Here is a 15115-nt window from a genome sequence, read left to right on the forward strand (position 1 = left end):
GGTTGTGAAGGATAGGAAACTTCAGCACCAAGACTCCTTGAAATAGTAGGTCTTCTAAGCTCTTTCAATGTTAAACCTTCTTTGGATTGGATCTTACTTGTGGATTTGGACTGATCTGAACTGGAGCCGGATGAAGGATATGAAAATTCAGTGGGGTGGGCACCACATTTACCTTGATGCACAACATATTAAACATTGGTGATGTCAATAGCTTAGTCAAAATATCTGCAACTTGATCTTTGGAAGAGATATATTTGACTAACAACTTTTTTCAAACCATCTTATCACGAACCAAAATGCATATCAAACTCAAAATGTTTGTTGTGATTGTGAAACATGGGATGAGCAGCCAAGTATGATGCCCCAATACTATCACACCAAATAACTGAAATTTTTGACAATCTCATCCCTAGCTCTTGAAAAAGAAACTTGAGCCAAGTGATTTCAATCCCACCATTTGGGAGAGCCCTATATTCAAATTTTGTATTTGTTCTCGATATTGTGAGTTTTTTTTAGGGTTTGAAGATATCTGGTTAGGGCTATGAAAACCCACATATCCTTGTGTGGATTTTCTATCATCTGAGCATCCAGCCCAATCAACATATGTGTAGGCAGACAAATAATCAACTATAGTAGGCTTTATTAAAATTTCATAGCTTATGGTGGATTTGAGATAGCTAATGATATTTTTCATTGCTGCCTAGGGGCACATCCGAAGGCGCATGCATATATTGACTCATTCGATTTACTACAAAGACAATGTCAAGACGAGTCATAGTGGCATATTGAAGAGAACCAGATATGCTGTGGTACAATGTTGGTGTCACGGGCCTATTTCCTTCAATGGGCCAGCGCGGCGCGACGGTCCTTCCTTACCGCCGCAAGCCTACTCGTCAGCTCGCTTGCCGGTCGCGGAAGCTTATGATCAGAGTGCAAGAGAGCAAGAGAGAATAGAGGGAGAGAAGTTGCAATCACAAGAAGCAATCACAACGAGGGTGAACAAAAGAAAGCTCAACGCATTTGATTCATTCACAATTTTGCCCGCAGGCTATTACAGTTCAAGTATACGGGCTGCCCCTTCGGGGTATTAATTCACCTGAACCGGGCAGCTTACATCAGACTCAACAAAAGCAAAACAGACTCTAAGCGCAACTGTACACTGTAAGTCGCAAGGGAACATGCTCCCCCCTTCAAATCATGCGCCGTCCTCGGCGCCATCTGTTTCGTGGTAAGCCCTGACTTCAGCCGGGTAGCGACTGTTCATTCGAAATGCAGGCTCCCACGTTGGTTCCGCTGTTTCCTCCCACTGCACCAAGTATTTCTTCGCTTGCCCCAAGTAGTTGACCTTGTGGCGAAGGATCTGACTGAGGTGCTTTTCGGCCCGTTGTGCTGCCGGGGCCCTCTGCATGATGGGAGCGCGTTGCGGCACATTGCGTTCCGGGTCTCCATCATCTGGATGGAACTGCTTGAGGTTGCACACGTGGAACACCGGGTGCACCTTGAAGTCTGGGGGCAACTCCAGCTTATAGGCTAGCTTGCCCACCTTCTTTGTGATGGTGAAGGGTCCCTCATACTTTCTGAGTAGTCCGCGGTGCCGCCCGCGGAAGATGCCTGTGCGACCAGGATATAACTTCACCAACACTTGGTCCCCAACTTGGAACCCTGCGGGCCGACGGTGTTTGTCTGCCCACTTCTTCATTCTCTTTGCCGCTTTGTGTAAGAATGCCTTCGCTAACTCATTTTGCTCGTGCCAGTCGCGAACAAACTGATAGGCGAATGATGGCCTTCCCTTTTCCTGTGTGGCAAGAGTGTGCGGGGTCAGTGGCTGCTGCCCCGTGGCTATCTCGAACGGACTGTGGCCTGAAGACTCGCTCTTCTGCAGATTATAACAAAACTGTGCCACATCAAGGAGCTTCACCCAATTTTTCTGATTGGCACTAACAAAGTGCCTAAGGTACTGCTCCAGGATCCCGTTGATGCGCTCTGTCTGCCCATCTGTCTGCGGATGGAAACTAGTTGAAAACAGCAACTCAGAGCCCAGTAGCCGAAATACTTCACGCCAGAACTTGCCCGTGAAGCGAGCATCACGATCACTCACAATGCTCTTTGGTATGCCCCAGTGCTTCACCACATGCTTTACGAACAACTCTGCAGTCTTCTCTGCAGGGCACTCCTTAGAAGCCGGGATGAAGGTGGCATACTTTGAAAAACGATCCACCACAACTAGAATAGAACTGAGGCCCTCTACCTTTGGCAGACTAACAATAAAGTCCATGGAGATGCTATCCCATGGACGTTCTGGAATTGGTAGAGGCTCAAGGAGACCGGCAGCCTTCTGATTTGTCCCCTTATCCTGCTGGCAGATGAGGCATGTCCGCACATACCCCTCAACGTCGTCTCTCATCTGCGGCCAATAGTAGCCGCGCTCAAGGAGTGCTAAGGTCCGCTCCTGACCAGGATGGCCGGCCCATAGTGTATCATGGCACTCCTTGAGTAGCTCTCGGCGAAGGCTTCCCCACCGTGGTACAAAGATGCGTCCCCCTTTTGTTATGAGGAGGCCATCTTGTAGCCAAAATCGCCGAGTCTTCCCTGCCTGCGCTAGAGAAACAAGGTGTTGTGCGGTCGGATCCTGCTGCGTACCCTCGCGGATGCGGCTCAGCAGTGCACCCTCCAAATGCACTTCAGAAGACTCCGCACGCGCAGCTGCCAGTTCAGCCCTACGGCTCAGGGCATCCGCCACAACATTGGTCTTTCCAACCTTGTACTCTAAGGCAAAGTCGAACTCAGCCAAAAACATCTGCCATCGAGCTTGCTTGGGCGTCAGCTTCTTTTGCGTCTGAAAATAGCTCGTGGCCACATTGTCCGTCTTGACGACGAACTCGGCACCCAAAAGGTAGTGCCGCCAGGTCCTGAGGCAATACACAATGGCGGTCATCTCACGTTCGTGCACTGTGTACCGCCTCTCTGCATCCTTCAGCTTACGACTCTCATATGCGATCGGATGCCCGTCTTGCATAATAACTCCGCCAATGGCAAAGTCTGAGGCATCAGTGTGGACTTCGAAGGGTCTCGAATGATCAGGCAGTCGCAGTACTGACTCTCTCACTAAGGCTTTCTTCAAGCCCTCGAAGGCATCTTGGCACGCTCCTGTCCAGAGCCATACCCGATTTTTCTTTAACAAATCTGTGAGAGGCGCAGCAATGAGGGAATAACCTTCGATGAAACGCCGATAATAATTTGCCAAGCCGAGGAATGACCGCAATTCTGGCACTTTGCTTGGCGGAACCCATTCCTGGATGGCCCTTATCTTCTGCCCATCCATACGCAGCACACCACGCCCCACAACGTGGCCAAGGAAGCTGATCTCCTCCTGCCCGAAGAGACACTTCTCTCGTTTAACACAGAGGTCATTCTCTTTCAGCACCTGAAACACTGTTCGCAAGTGCCCGACATGTTCCTCCATGTTACTGCTGTAGATCACGATATCGTCCAGATAGACTACCACAAACTTGTCTAAGTAAGGGTAGAAAATCTGGTTCATTAAAGTCGTGAATGTGGCTGGAGCATTTGTCAACCCGAATGGCATTACTAGAAATTCGTAAGCACCATAGCGGGTGACACAAGTTGTTTTCGGCTCATCACCTTCGGCAATCCTCACCTGCCAGTAACCCGATCGCAGATCTAGCTTGGAAAAGATACGGGCACTGCCTAGCTGATCAAACAAGTCTGCTATCAATGGCAATGGGTACTTGTTCTTCACCGTGACCTTGTTCAAGGCCCGGTAATCCACACATAACCGTTTAGAGCCATCATGTTTCATCTGAAAAAGGACCGGGGCACCAAATGGGGCTTTTGATGGACGAACAATGCCTGCGTCCAACATCTCGTCTAGCTGCCTGCGCAGCTCCTTCAACTCTGCTGGCCCCATACGGTATGGAACCATTGCGGGAGGCTTTGCTCCCGGGGTCAACTCAATCTTGTGGTCGACCTCGCGTCTTGGCGGAAGACGTTTTGGCAATTCCGGAGGCATCACCCCCCGAAACTCCTCCAATAGAGGGGCTAGGGTCGGCGGCACTGCTGCTTCTACCTTCCCTTCATCTGCACGCACTGCAACTAGGAATGTCTGCTCCCCATGCTTGACACCCTTCTTCAGTTGCATTGCTGATAACACTGAAGACTTGCCTTTCTGCGTAAGACACTGCACTGTGTGGGACAGGTCCGATCCCATGATCGTCAACGTGTTAAACTTTGGCAGCATCATCACATTCTGGCTTCGCAGAAACTCCATACCCAGAATCACCTTGAAATCGTCCAGGGGCACCACAGAGAAATTGGCTTTGCCGACCCAACTCCCCACTTGAGTAGCCACATCTCTTGCTTCACCAAGAATGGGCTTGGCCTCAGAGTTTACTGTTTTGATAGTCCTCTGCTTTGGCCCAGTTTTCAAACCCAACCGCTCTGCCTCTTCCCGCGAGACAAAGTTGTGTGTGGCCCCGGAGTCTACCATTGCCGAAGTAGACTTTCCATTCATGATGACTTCTACGTACATAAGTTCCTTACTGACCTGCATGTTCTTAGCTGCGCAACTTCTAGCTGCGTTAATCGATCGCATGGCACCCATCCTCGGTTGCATGGTCTCAGCGTCACTGCCTTCAGTATCGCTGCATTCTTCCTGTGCAGCATTGGCTTGCCCGTCGTCCTTTACAAGGCGCTTTGGGCATTGCCGGGCGATATGTCTATCACCACAGAACCAACATGTCACAACCGCACCCTTGTTGCTGTTGTTATGCTTCGTGTAGTTCTGTTTCTTTTCGGGTTGATGGCGCGTCGACGCCTCACCTTTATCGTTGCGCTGCTCATCCTTCTTGCCTCCGTGGTCAGGCTTCTTCCCAACTTTGGTTGATGGGGTGAAGGGTTTGCGCTGAGTATCAACTAAGCGCTCCGCCGCCACATATGCATCCTCCAAAATACGGGGGTTGCTCCTTTCCACTTCGGACTGTGCCCATGGTTGAAGTCCCACAATGAACCAGTTGAGCATGTCGTCTTCTGGCATGTTAGGTATCTCCAGCATAAGCTTCTGGAACGTTCGGACATAGTCTTGCAACGAACCAGTATGTTTGAGTTCACGAACCATCCGGTAAGCCTGTCTCTGCGCATTTCTTGGCATGAAGTAGTTGCGCAACTCTACTTTGAAGTCGTCAAAGGTGTCTATCACACATTGACCCCTCTCCATGTCATTGCGCTTCCGCCTCCACCAAGCGATAGCATCACCATCAAGTAAGGCCGCTGCAGCCTTGATCCTCAGATCTTCAAGGGTCACATTTTGGATATCCAAGTAGTCTTCTACTTGGAACAAGAAGTTCTCAATGGCCTTGCTGTCGCGAGAACCATTGAATTTTGCGGGTCTAGGTACATCAATCCTTGACGATCTCTCACCATTTCCGCCATTCAGGGTCACCGTCCGCTGTAACGTACGGTTTCTCAACTCAAGATCGGCCACTGTAGTCGTCAACGAAGTGACCTGCCCCATTAGTAAGTTCACCTGCTCTTGCAGGCTCGCCACCACATCATTCAATCCATTGAATGAATCACATGCACGTGAAATCGCTTCATCATGCGAAGTCACATCTTCCACCAGCTTATTAACAGTTGCAGCCAACTCTTCTTGGCCCTGAGGTGAACCCATCTCCTCAGCTTCGGCAACTGCCTTGCCTCTGGTGTTGCGCAAGTGTTGATAAGGCGCCACGATGTCTTGCTCACAAATCGCAGCCTGTCGGCGTGTCTGTCGACACCGACTCCGGAGTCCCTTCCCCAGCACGAGAACGGGCTCTGATACCACTTGTCACGGGCCTATTTCCTTCAATGGGCCAGCGCGGCGCGACGGTCCTTCCTTACCGCCGCAAGCCTACTCGTCAGCTCGCTTGCCGGTCGCGGAAGCTTATGATCAGAGTGCAAGAGAGCAAGAGAGAATAGAGGGAGAGAAGTTGCAATCACAAGAAGCAATCACAACGAGGGTGAACAAAAGAAAGCTCAACGCATTTGATTCATTCACAATTTTGCCCGCAGGCTATTACAGTTCAAGTATACGGGCTGCCCCTTCGGGGTATTAATTCACCTGAACCGGGCAGCTTACATCAGACTCAACAAAAGCAAAACAGACTCTAAGCGCAACTGTACACTGTAAGTCGCAAGGGAACAGTTGGATTGTCGAATTTAAAACCTGACCGAACAAAAAGAGGAGATAATGCCATAGGAGTAAAAACAGGTTTTGCAGCAAGGAGACCATCAACAACTCAAACACATATTTACCTTGAGATAAGACCAATCCCTTCTTCATAAAGCAAATTTTTTAACTTAGCTTAGATTTAATAAAAATCATTAGTTTTTTCAGTCGCAATAATATCATCAACATAGATAAGAATATAAACCACGAATCATTATGATAAATAAACAAAGAAGTGTCAGTCTTAGCAACACATGAAATGGAAGACCCGATAAACTTTGATGTGCGAAGCATGAAGCATTTACGGAGATGGGCCACTTAATTGACCCACTCCACAACGAGGCAAACCCTTGGTGGGGGCCCATGACTAGCCTGCCTTAGGTGACACACCTTCAAAAGCTAGACACACACTTTTGTGCCAGCGGAGTTTGAATTTGCGACTCCGAGTTGTCAATTATATCCTTTATGGGGATGGCAAACCAATTCGAGGAATTTCCCACACAAGTATTCAATTAGTTCGTACTTGTTTAGTATTGAATTGGGACCAAGACAAAAAAGGTTCTATAGAAAAGGTTCAGGCTTCTTATGCTGAAGTAAGAGCAAATGATCTAATTCTATATTTCATAAGAATTGATTTGGTGAAGTCTCCTATTTTGTATACTGGAAAGAGGAATGATAGGGCTTTGATATGGCGCCTTCACAACTACCCTGCGATAGTAAACGAAGTGGAGTAATGGAAATGTGTGATTTACTTTGGGCTGTCAACTGGTCGGGTACCGGACCCATCAGGGTATACTCGAACCCACCCAATAACAAATTACTATGCTCAGGTTTGCCGAGTTACAAAAATGAAATCCCAAACCCGGACCCACATAATCTTAGAAATTTATTTTTATTAAAAATATGTATAAAATACTTTGATAAATCATGACGGCCTACATGTTGCTCGGGTCGGGTTCCGAGCATCTTCAATACTAGTTGTGTCAGCACTTTCCATGCCCATACCCGACCTGTTGACAGCCCTAGATTTACTTGAAATTTATTTTTTGGCAATTTTGCTAAAACATGTCCATCATGTAAACAAGTTTTATGAGAAGAACAAGTTTATAGAGCAATTTACAATTTTTTTAGCAAGAAAATTATAAGACAGACAGAGCTAGCGCGGTTTGGTCTCTGATCCTGGTGGTGGTTTCTCCGTGTAAATATCAAAAAATGTATGGGAGAGCAAACTTTTCGTTCTCCTAAGCACATTTTTCTAAAAGCTTTGAAAGCATATACTAATGCAGCCCGGTTTCAGAAACTGGCCTGGTCCAGACCCAATAGAGTTGCCACCTTGGAGGCCCAAACAGGGATCCGTTTAGGAATTGCAGGCAGCAGTTCCATTAGAAACAAGCAATATTTCTAGTTTTTCATAAGGTCAGTAGTAGAACAGGTTTTTTTATGCTCTGTTCCGATCCGGATTTGGCTTCATGTACTTATAATCCAGTCCAGACTCAGATCTGATCAAACCAGACCATGAGTGTGCTAAGTTTGTATCTGAGCTGCACATATCTGATAATATGGGCGACTTCCTGGTCTAGCATGGCTCCCAACTCCAACCAACTTGCATCCCTGATTCCGTGATCCATGTCTGTATCGCGAAGTTCTTGCTTGACCCAAATATGGGAAAGCCTTAATCAAGTTTTTCAAACCTGGTCAGTATCCGGATTTGACCTATATCCAAATATGACACAAATAAATTTCTAAAAGTAAAAACTAATTAAATATAATAATAAATGACAGGAAGATCGGACGATGGACGCCTTGCTTTTAAGCGAAATTTCATGAAGATGCTGTGAAAAATGCTTGGAGGAGTTGGTTTAGAAAATGGCTTTTAAAAAAACAAACCAAAAACGAAGCAGTGAACAGTGGCCCATGCAGGTTTCGAACCTGCGACCTTCGCGTTATTAGCACGACGCTCTAACCAACTGAGCTAATAGGCCTGTTGATGATAATGTGTGATTAAATTAATTTTATCTTCATTCCCCCCGTCCATTTTCAAACCATAAGTTTCACTTTCACACAATTTGTTGTGAAACAATTGGGCGTAAGTGTTCGTTTTTCCTATTTTTGTTGAACATGTATTCTTCATCTAATTCACAAAACAATGGATCTCGATTCCATGGAATGGGCTTTCCCCAATGAACCAAACATTCTAACATTTGAGAATCGAGATTACGCTTTCTGAAACGATCATGACGCGATGGCGGCAACGTTAAGGCATCGACCCTACACAGACCCACATCAGGTATGCATTTCCTTCCTACAGTGCATCACTAACATCACTCACCTCAATCAGATCCTCGCTTTCTCCTTCACCAATGGGCTCCATAACTCCGATTTGCTCTCCTCCAAGCTCGTCAACGTCTGCAGTTCGATTCGAAGGATGGACGTTGCCTCCGCGGTCTTCCGCCAAATTCCTCGCCCGAACTCGTTGCTTTGGACCGCCATGATCAGGGGTTACTCTGAATATGGTCCCTATGATCGATCCATCCTTCTCTACGTCCGAATGCGGCGCCAACTCGTGGAGCCCAATCATCTTACCTTCCCCTTTGTCTTGAAAGGTTGTAGTAAGATGTTGGCGATTCGAGAGGGGCAGCAGATTCATACCAACATTTTCAAATTTGGGTTTTCCTCTGATTTGTACGTAGGAAACGCTTTGATTGGTTTGTATGCGAAAAATGAGTTTACTGAAGTTGCGCGCCAAGTGTTTGATGAAATGCTTCAGAGAGATTTGGTGACAAATACTGCTATGATCACGGTTTATTGTATGCGTGGTCGTCTGGAAGCAGCCAGAGCAATCTTTGAAGAGGTTTCGGAAGTAAATGATGTTGTTTTATGGAGTGCCATGATAGGGGGATACGTTCGAAGTGGGGAGTCGGGTGAAGCTTTAGCTTTGTTCGATAGGATGAGGTCTAGGGGCGTGAAACCTAATTTCGTTACGATGGTGAGTGTAGTTTCTGCATGTGCAGAGGCAGGGGATATTGAGAAAGGAAGACGGATGCACGAGTTCATGGTAGAGAGTGGTATGGAGATCAATGCCATTGTTAGCACCTGTTTGATGGATATGTATATCAAGGGTGGCTTTTTGAATGAAGCCATGGAGTTGTTTGATAGAATTCCTCACAGAGATGTGGTCTCATGGAATGCTTTGATTAGTGGTTTGTCAAAGAATGGTCATGCTATTAAGGGCCTTGAACTCTTCAGGAAAATGCAAGATTCGATGGCTATGCCTAATGCTGTTACTTTTGTAAGTGCTCTTTCCTCGTGTGCACAGCTCGGAGCTCTAAGTGAGGGCATGAAGATTCATGAATTGGTGAACAAGATGGGTTTCGGCTTGGATTTGATGGTGGCAACAGCACTTTTGGATATGTATGCAAAGTGTGGATGTGTGGAGAAAATGCAGCATGTTTTTTATGCCATGCCTCAGAGGGATGTCATCTCATGGAGTGCATTGATAAATGGCTATGCAATACTTGGGCATTCTCAAGAAGCAATTCTTACGTTCTCTAAGATGTTGGATGAAGGGGTGAGACCGAACAATATCACATTTGTGGCTATCTTGAGTGCATGTTCTCATGCAGGTCTGGTCCATGAGGGGCAAGCTTACTTCCTGTCCATGCGCAGAGATTATTGTATAGAGCCTAGAATGGAGCATTATGCTTGCATGGCTGATCTTTTTGGACGAGCCGGGCTTCTTGAGCTAGTTAAACATATTATAGATAGCATGCCATTTGAACCAAGAGCTAGTGTGTGGGGGTCTTTATTGCACGCTTGCATGATTTACAACAATGTCGATATTGGGGAATGGGCAATGCAGCATCTAGTGCAGCTAGAACCAAGAAATGATGGAAATTATGTGATCTTGTCTAACATATATGCTGCTGCAGGTAGGTGGGAAGATGCTGAGAGGATGAGGGCAGCCCTAAGGGATCGTGTAAGACAAAAGAACCCTGGATGTAGTTGGATTCAGGTAGATGGTTGCATCCATGAATTTCTTGCTTCTGACAAATCTCATCCTCAATCCCCTCAGATTTATGCCATGTTGGATACGTTGGTTGAGCAGTTGAGGTTGGAAAGCTATGGTTCAGTTAAAGCTAGCAGTTTCTTGCTGAAGCATGACATTGGATATATGATAGAGAGAGAGCAATTGCCGGAAATTATGTGCAAATGAAACTTTTTAGTGACTAGCTGATTAAATGGTTGGTATATCTCCTTAAGATGATAGAACCTTACATGCGTCCATATATTTGGTATAGTCTTCATCGGCAACAAACTTGCAAGCAAATTTCTTCCCCTTAATTTGTGGGGAAGTTGCCAAGGTATCTCTTGTAACATTATTGGTTTTGATATAAAAGTGAAATTTTGTTGCACAAGGGTTCATGTTTATTTTATTTGACCACAAAATTGTAATTTATAAATATAGATTAACTTTCTGCTGGGGACCACCAATAAGACCATGATCTCTTCTGAATATGTAAGCACCCAATTATCTCTGGAATATTACTAGGTAGCTTTTTTACCTGATCTTTATAAATGGACTAAGAATCTGGAGAATGGGGATTATGCTGCTCCCTTTTTTGTTAGGTCACTGTTAGAACTTTTAAAAAATCATAGGTTTAGGTGTTTTATTCTATATCTGAACCGTTAGATGTGTATTGTTTACTCAATAAAAAACATGTGTTTTTTTAACAACCATCAAGGCGGCGGGGCGCAATGGTGGTGGCAGACGAAAACAATTTCAATCATGGTGGTGGTTGCGGACGTAGCAGTGGCTGCCCGCCTCCGGGGGGCGGGAAAGGACCCAGTGTGGGCATTAACTGCTTGAGAGCCCCTTCAGTGGACTGTTATTGCAGGGTTCCCTGGCGAGCTCTAAGCCAGAAGCCTCCCCTACCGGGTGATGTTCAAAGCTCTATCCTCTCAATGGCCGCAAATGTCGGGACTTTCCTTCTCGCTGTGAGACGGCCTATTCCTGATATCTGCAGCCTATGCACCCTCAGAGGCGATTGGCGTGTTGCAGGCCGGAATATTGTCACCAACAAATGGAAATCGGAAACCTCAATTAAGTTGGAAATCAACACTACAATACCAATTTGGATTCGTGTCCCAGATTTGTCCTCAGAACTTTGGTCTGAAGACATATTCGCAGGGATAGCAGATGCGCTTGGGGGGATTTTGTCGGGGTCGACCACTTCACACGAACGTTTCCTGAACCTGGCATAACCAACAGATGGGCCGGGAAACTTGATCGTTGCATGGTCAATGAGGCATGGATTCAATGCTTTCCTAATACTGAAGTCTCTCTCATCCCGAAATCCATCTCGAACCATAACAGGATCTGTATCCTATCTGCCCATCTTTTCAAACCGGTGCCACACTTTAAGTTCTTCAAATTCTGTGCAAATATTAAAGATTGCGATCAGATAATTAGATCAAGTTGGGGCATTGAAGTCTGCGGTTGTGCGATGTTCATTCTCACCAAAAAATTGGAAAACACCAAGAGGAACTTGATAAAGTGGGCTAAGGCGAGAATGAACCCGATCCCTGATAGAATTAGAAGTATTAAAGCGGCACTCGAGTAATGCCAACAACAAGAAGTCCCAGGGAGTTGGGAGAGGATTTCGAGGGAGCTACAACTTAGAGATGAACTCCATAGCCTTTGTGAACTGGAGGAGTCCATGTGAAAACACAAAATCCCGTTGTAAATGGCTTGAGGAGGCCAGTCAACAATTTTGGGGGCAGTAGAGGCATGCGTCAGGGGGACCCATTATCACCCTACCTTTTCTTATTAGTCATGGAACGCCTGTCAAGACACCTGGGTGAAGTTGTACAAAGAGTTCAGATTAATGCTATAGCAATAGGTAAGTTCCAATGCCTACACTCATTTTATGCATATGATGCTTTGTTGTTTGTTAGAGATGAAAATCAGTCGATTTGGAACTTCATGGATTGCATGAAGGCCTTCAAGCAAGCTTCAAGTCTTTGGGTCAGCAAGGAGAAATCGATATTCATCAAAAGCATCTAACAGGAGTGGATGGAAGGAGAACAACTTTCCCGTCACTTGATGTTAGAAAATCGTGTTGGCTTATATACGTTGAATCACATATTGTAAAACTGTTTTAAGTTTGGGCTCAGTTCATATGATCTAATCATGATGGGCTCTGTGGTATTCATATGCTATGGTACACTATGTGAAGAGGCCTGCCATGTCTACAAAATTGAAGACAAACTGTTAAAAACGTTAGGTTATGGTATTCAAACCTTATATAATGGTCATCTCTTCAAGCTTAGTCCCTTCCATTAGGTTTAGAGAAAGGAAAATGACCAGATATATAGATTCTGGAAAATCATACTCGTCAACGATCAACCAGAGCGTTATGGATTCAGGTAATGGTTCTGCATTAAGTTCTACTTTGTTTTTTATCTCAATGGTTTAATGAGAGCATGTAAATCGACCATATTTGGTTTTCGATGGATTATTAATTCCAACAATTGGTATTAAAGCACATGTTCATGTTGAATCATTGAAATACATAATCTAAATATGTATTTCAATTTGTTTTCGGTAGCGGCGATGATCCATCATGTTCGGATTTGGGGTGAAAGCATAGAACAACCAATCGATTTTTCTTTGTGCTATTCATTTTTTTTTGTATGCAGGGAGGGGGTCGATTGGCCTTTCCCCTTTAGGTATTGCAGAAAGGGGGGGTTTGGTCGTCCCTCCCTCTTATGTATGCTGGATCATCGTCGGCAGACGGGATAACTTCTTTCCCTTTCAGACTATCAAAAATGATAGACGGGAGCGTCAATAGGCACTCCCTCTTTCAACAGGTTGGATGGGGATGGAGTTGTTGCCGTTCTGATACCGGATGAGGGTTCACACCCTTTCCTGATAACTAGACGGGAAATGGATGATTGACCCTTCCTCCTTCAGTTGGGAGGGAGGGCCAATCCCCCCCCCCCCCCCCCCCTTCCTTTATTTCCTCAGTATGCCGGGAGTGTGTCACCATCTAGATGATCAGATGGCAAAGGGTCTCCCTTTGATTGGAACACTGGATGGGGTGTCACTCAATCTGACCGCCGGACGGGTGGTTGGCTGTCCTGTTCGCTGATCGTAGCGGGTCACGCCAGGCCGAACAAATACAAGCGGTGGTTTGAGCATGCAGTTTACGCTAGCCACCGTCGGTGACCATTTGGGGCCAGTCGTGTCCTACGACAGTGCATTGGGGCATCCAGCTCGCCCTAGCCACAGTTGTCGAGTGGTTCAAAGCCGCCAATGCCTTATGAAGGTCGACGAAAGTTGGCATCTAGTTCCACACTTTGCCACCGACGTCTTCACCATCAGGTGAGTCGTTCGGGTTCGCCCAACCATCAGTCGTTACAAAATGACTCAGGTGATACGGTGATATATATCACTGTGTAGGCCGGTTCAACTTTTGGCATGGGACGGTTCAGGAGTGCCTGAATTGGTTCGATTACCTGCACAGGGGGCAGTTCGGCAATATGTTTTAGCTGATTCAACCAATCGGGCTGGTTCAGTTTTTCTGCAGGCTGGTTTGACCTTTTGCCTACGAGACCAATGTGGTTCAGTCATATACTGGACTGAATCAGCCATCCGGAACAAACCATTTCGGTATTTTGGTTTTGCTCAGGATAGCCTTAAGACACTGGACCGGTTCGGTCTAGTATGTTGTGGGTGCTGTTTTCACTGACAACCCGAGTTGTTTTGGTTCCTAGTTAGGGTTCGAACCGGCTAAGGTTGCATTCAGAGGGTGCATACTTGCAACCCAGTTCAACCCTATTCAGTTATAAGGGCAGAACCCATTGCAAAGGCCAGCACATAGGCAAGGTTCACAGGGTCTGACCCAATTCGGGTCGGACATACTTCGAGACCCATATGTGGGTTCGGCCAGGGCCCGATTGGTTGGACCCGTGCACTATGCCTTATAATTTTTTTTTAAGGATTATAAGGCTATCTGGCGTGCATTATGGGTTACTTTGGTGGGCCTATTTTTGGTTACTTTTTGGCCCATGCACAATATTGATTATGCATCGATTATGCTTTATTTATGTTCATATGCATCTATTGACATATTTGAACATTGATATTATTTCTGATTCTGGGTCTAATATTTTAAATTAAATTAATCGAATCAATATGTTGCCAAAGTAACTTCTGTTGTATAGGTTAGTTCATTTTGAAATATTGTGATGTTTATATGTTTGTGATTCATGTGAATAGTGATCGGCCCAAAGAAAAATTACTATTTAGTCGAGCCCAAATATATACTTTCAGTAATAAATCTGGGACAATCATTCGGTTTTCTATGTAAATAATGAGTCGATTCAAAGAAAGACTTATTGTTTGACAGGATTGACTGTCCATGGTTTGATTACTGTATTGAGTGTACCACTTACAAGTTAACACTTCTGTTCAAAGACTAAGTGTCAATGTTGTGTTGGGTATCTTGTAATGGAGTTCACCATTGTTTAAATATGTTATTTCATGTGAATGTATATGTTAATCGTGAGTTTGTTTGTTCTTTATACAGTTAATACATCTGCTTCTATTACATCTGCAAACATTAATTCCATCCCTATTTTGAGCGATTCTAATTTCAAGAACTGGAAAGAAAATGTTATGATTATGCTTGGTTGTATAGATCTGGATCTTGCATTATGAGAAGATCAACCATCCGCTCTTATGGATAAGAGTTATTCTGAGGATAAAAAAAACTTTGAGATGTGGGATCGATCTAATCGCATGAGTCTCATGATCATGAAACGTGTAATTCCAGAATCTTTCAGGGGCACTATATCCAAAGAGGCTAATGTCAAACGTTTCCTTGAAGA

At 45.4% G+C, this 15115-nt stretch overlaps 1 non-coding gene and 1 pseudogene across 2 annotated transcripts; one reads left to right on the forward strand and one right to left on the reverse strand.

Annotated features, from left to right (window-relative positions):
- Positions 1-8131: 8131 nt before the first annotated feature.
- On the reverse strand, positions 8132-8205 carry TRNAI-AAU (transfer RNA isoleucine (anticodon AAU)). The gene has a single exon. It is a non-coding gene; the product is annotated as a tRNA-Ile (tRNA).
- A 162-nt stretch (positions 8206-8367) lies between these two features.
- On the forward strand, positions 8368-11100 carry LOC149835080 (pentatricopeptide repeat-containing protein At1g08070, chloroplastic pseudogene; annotated as a pseudogene). The gene is made up of 2 exons (XR_016432588.1): positions 8368-10584; positions 10966-11100. The product of XR_016432588.1 is annotated as a pentatricopeptide repeat-containing protein At1g08070, chloroplastic pseudogene (transcript).
- Positions 11101-15115: the final 4015 nt, after the last annotated feature.

This window comes from Nuphar pumila, chromosome 6 (assembly GCF_984573655.1).
Source record: "Nuphar pumila chromosome 6, dmNupPumi1.hap1.1, whole genome shotgun sequence".
NCBI lineage: Eukaryota > Viridiplantae > Streptophyta > Magnoliopsida > Nymphaeales > Nymphaeaceae > Nuphar > Nuphar pumila.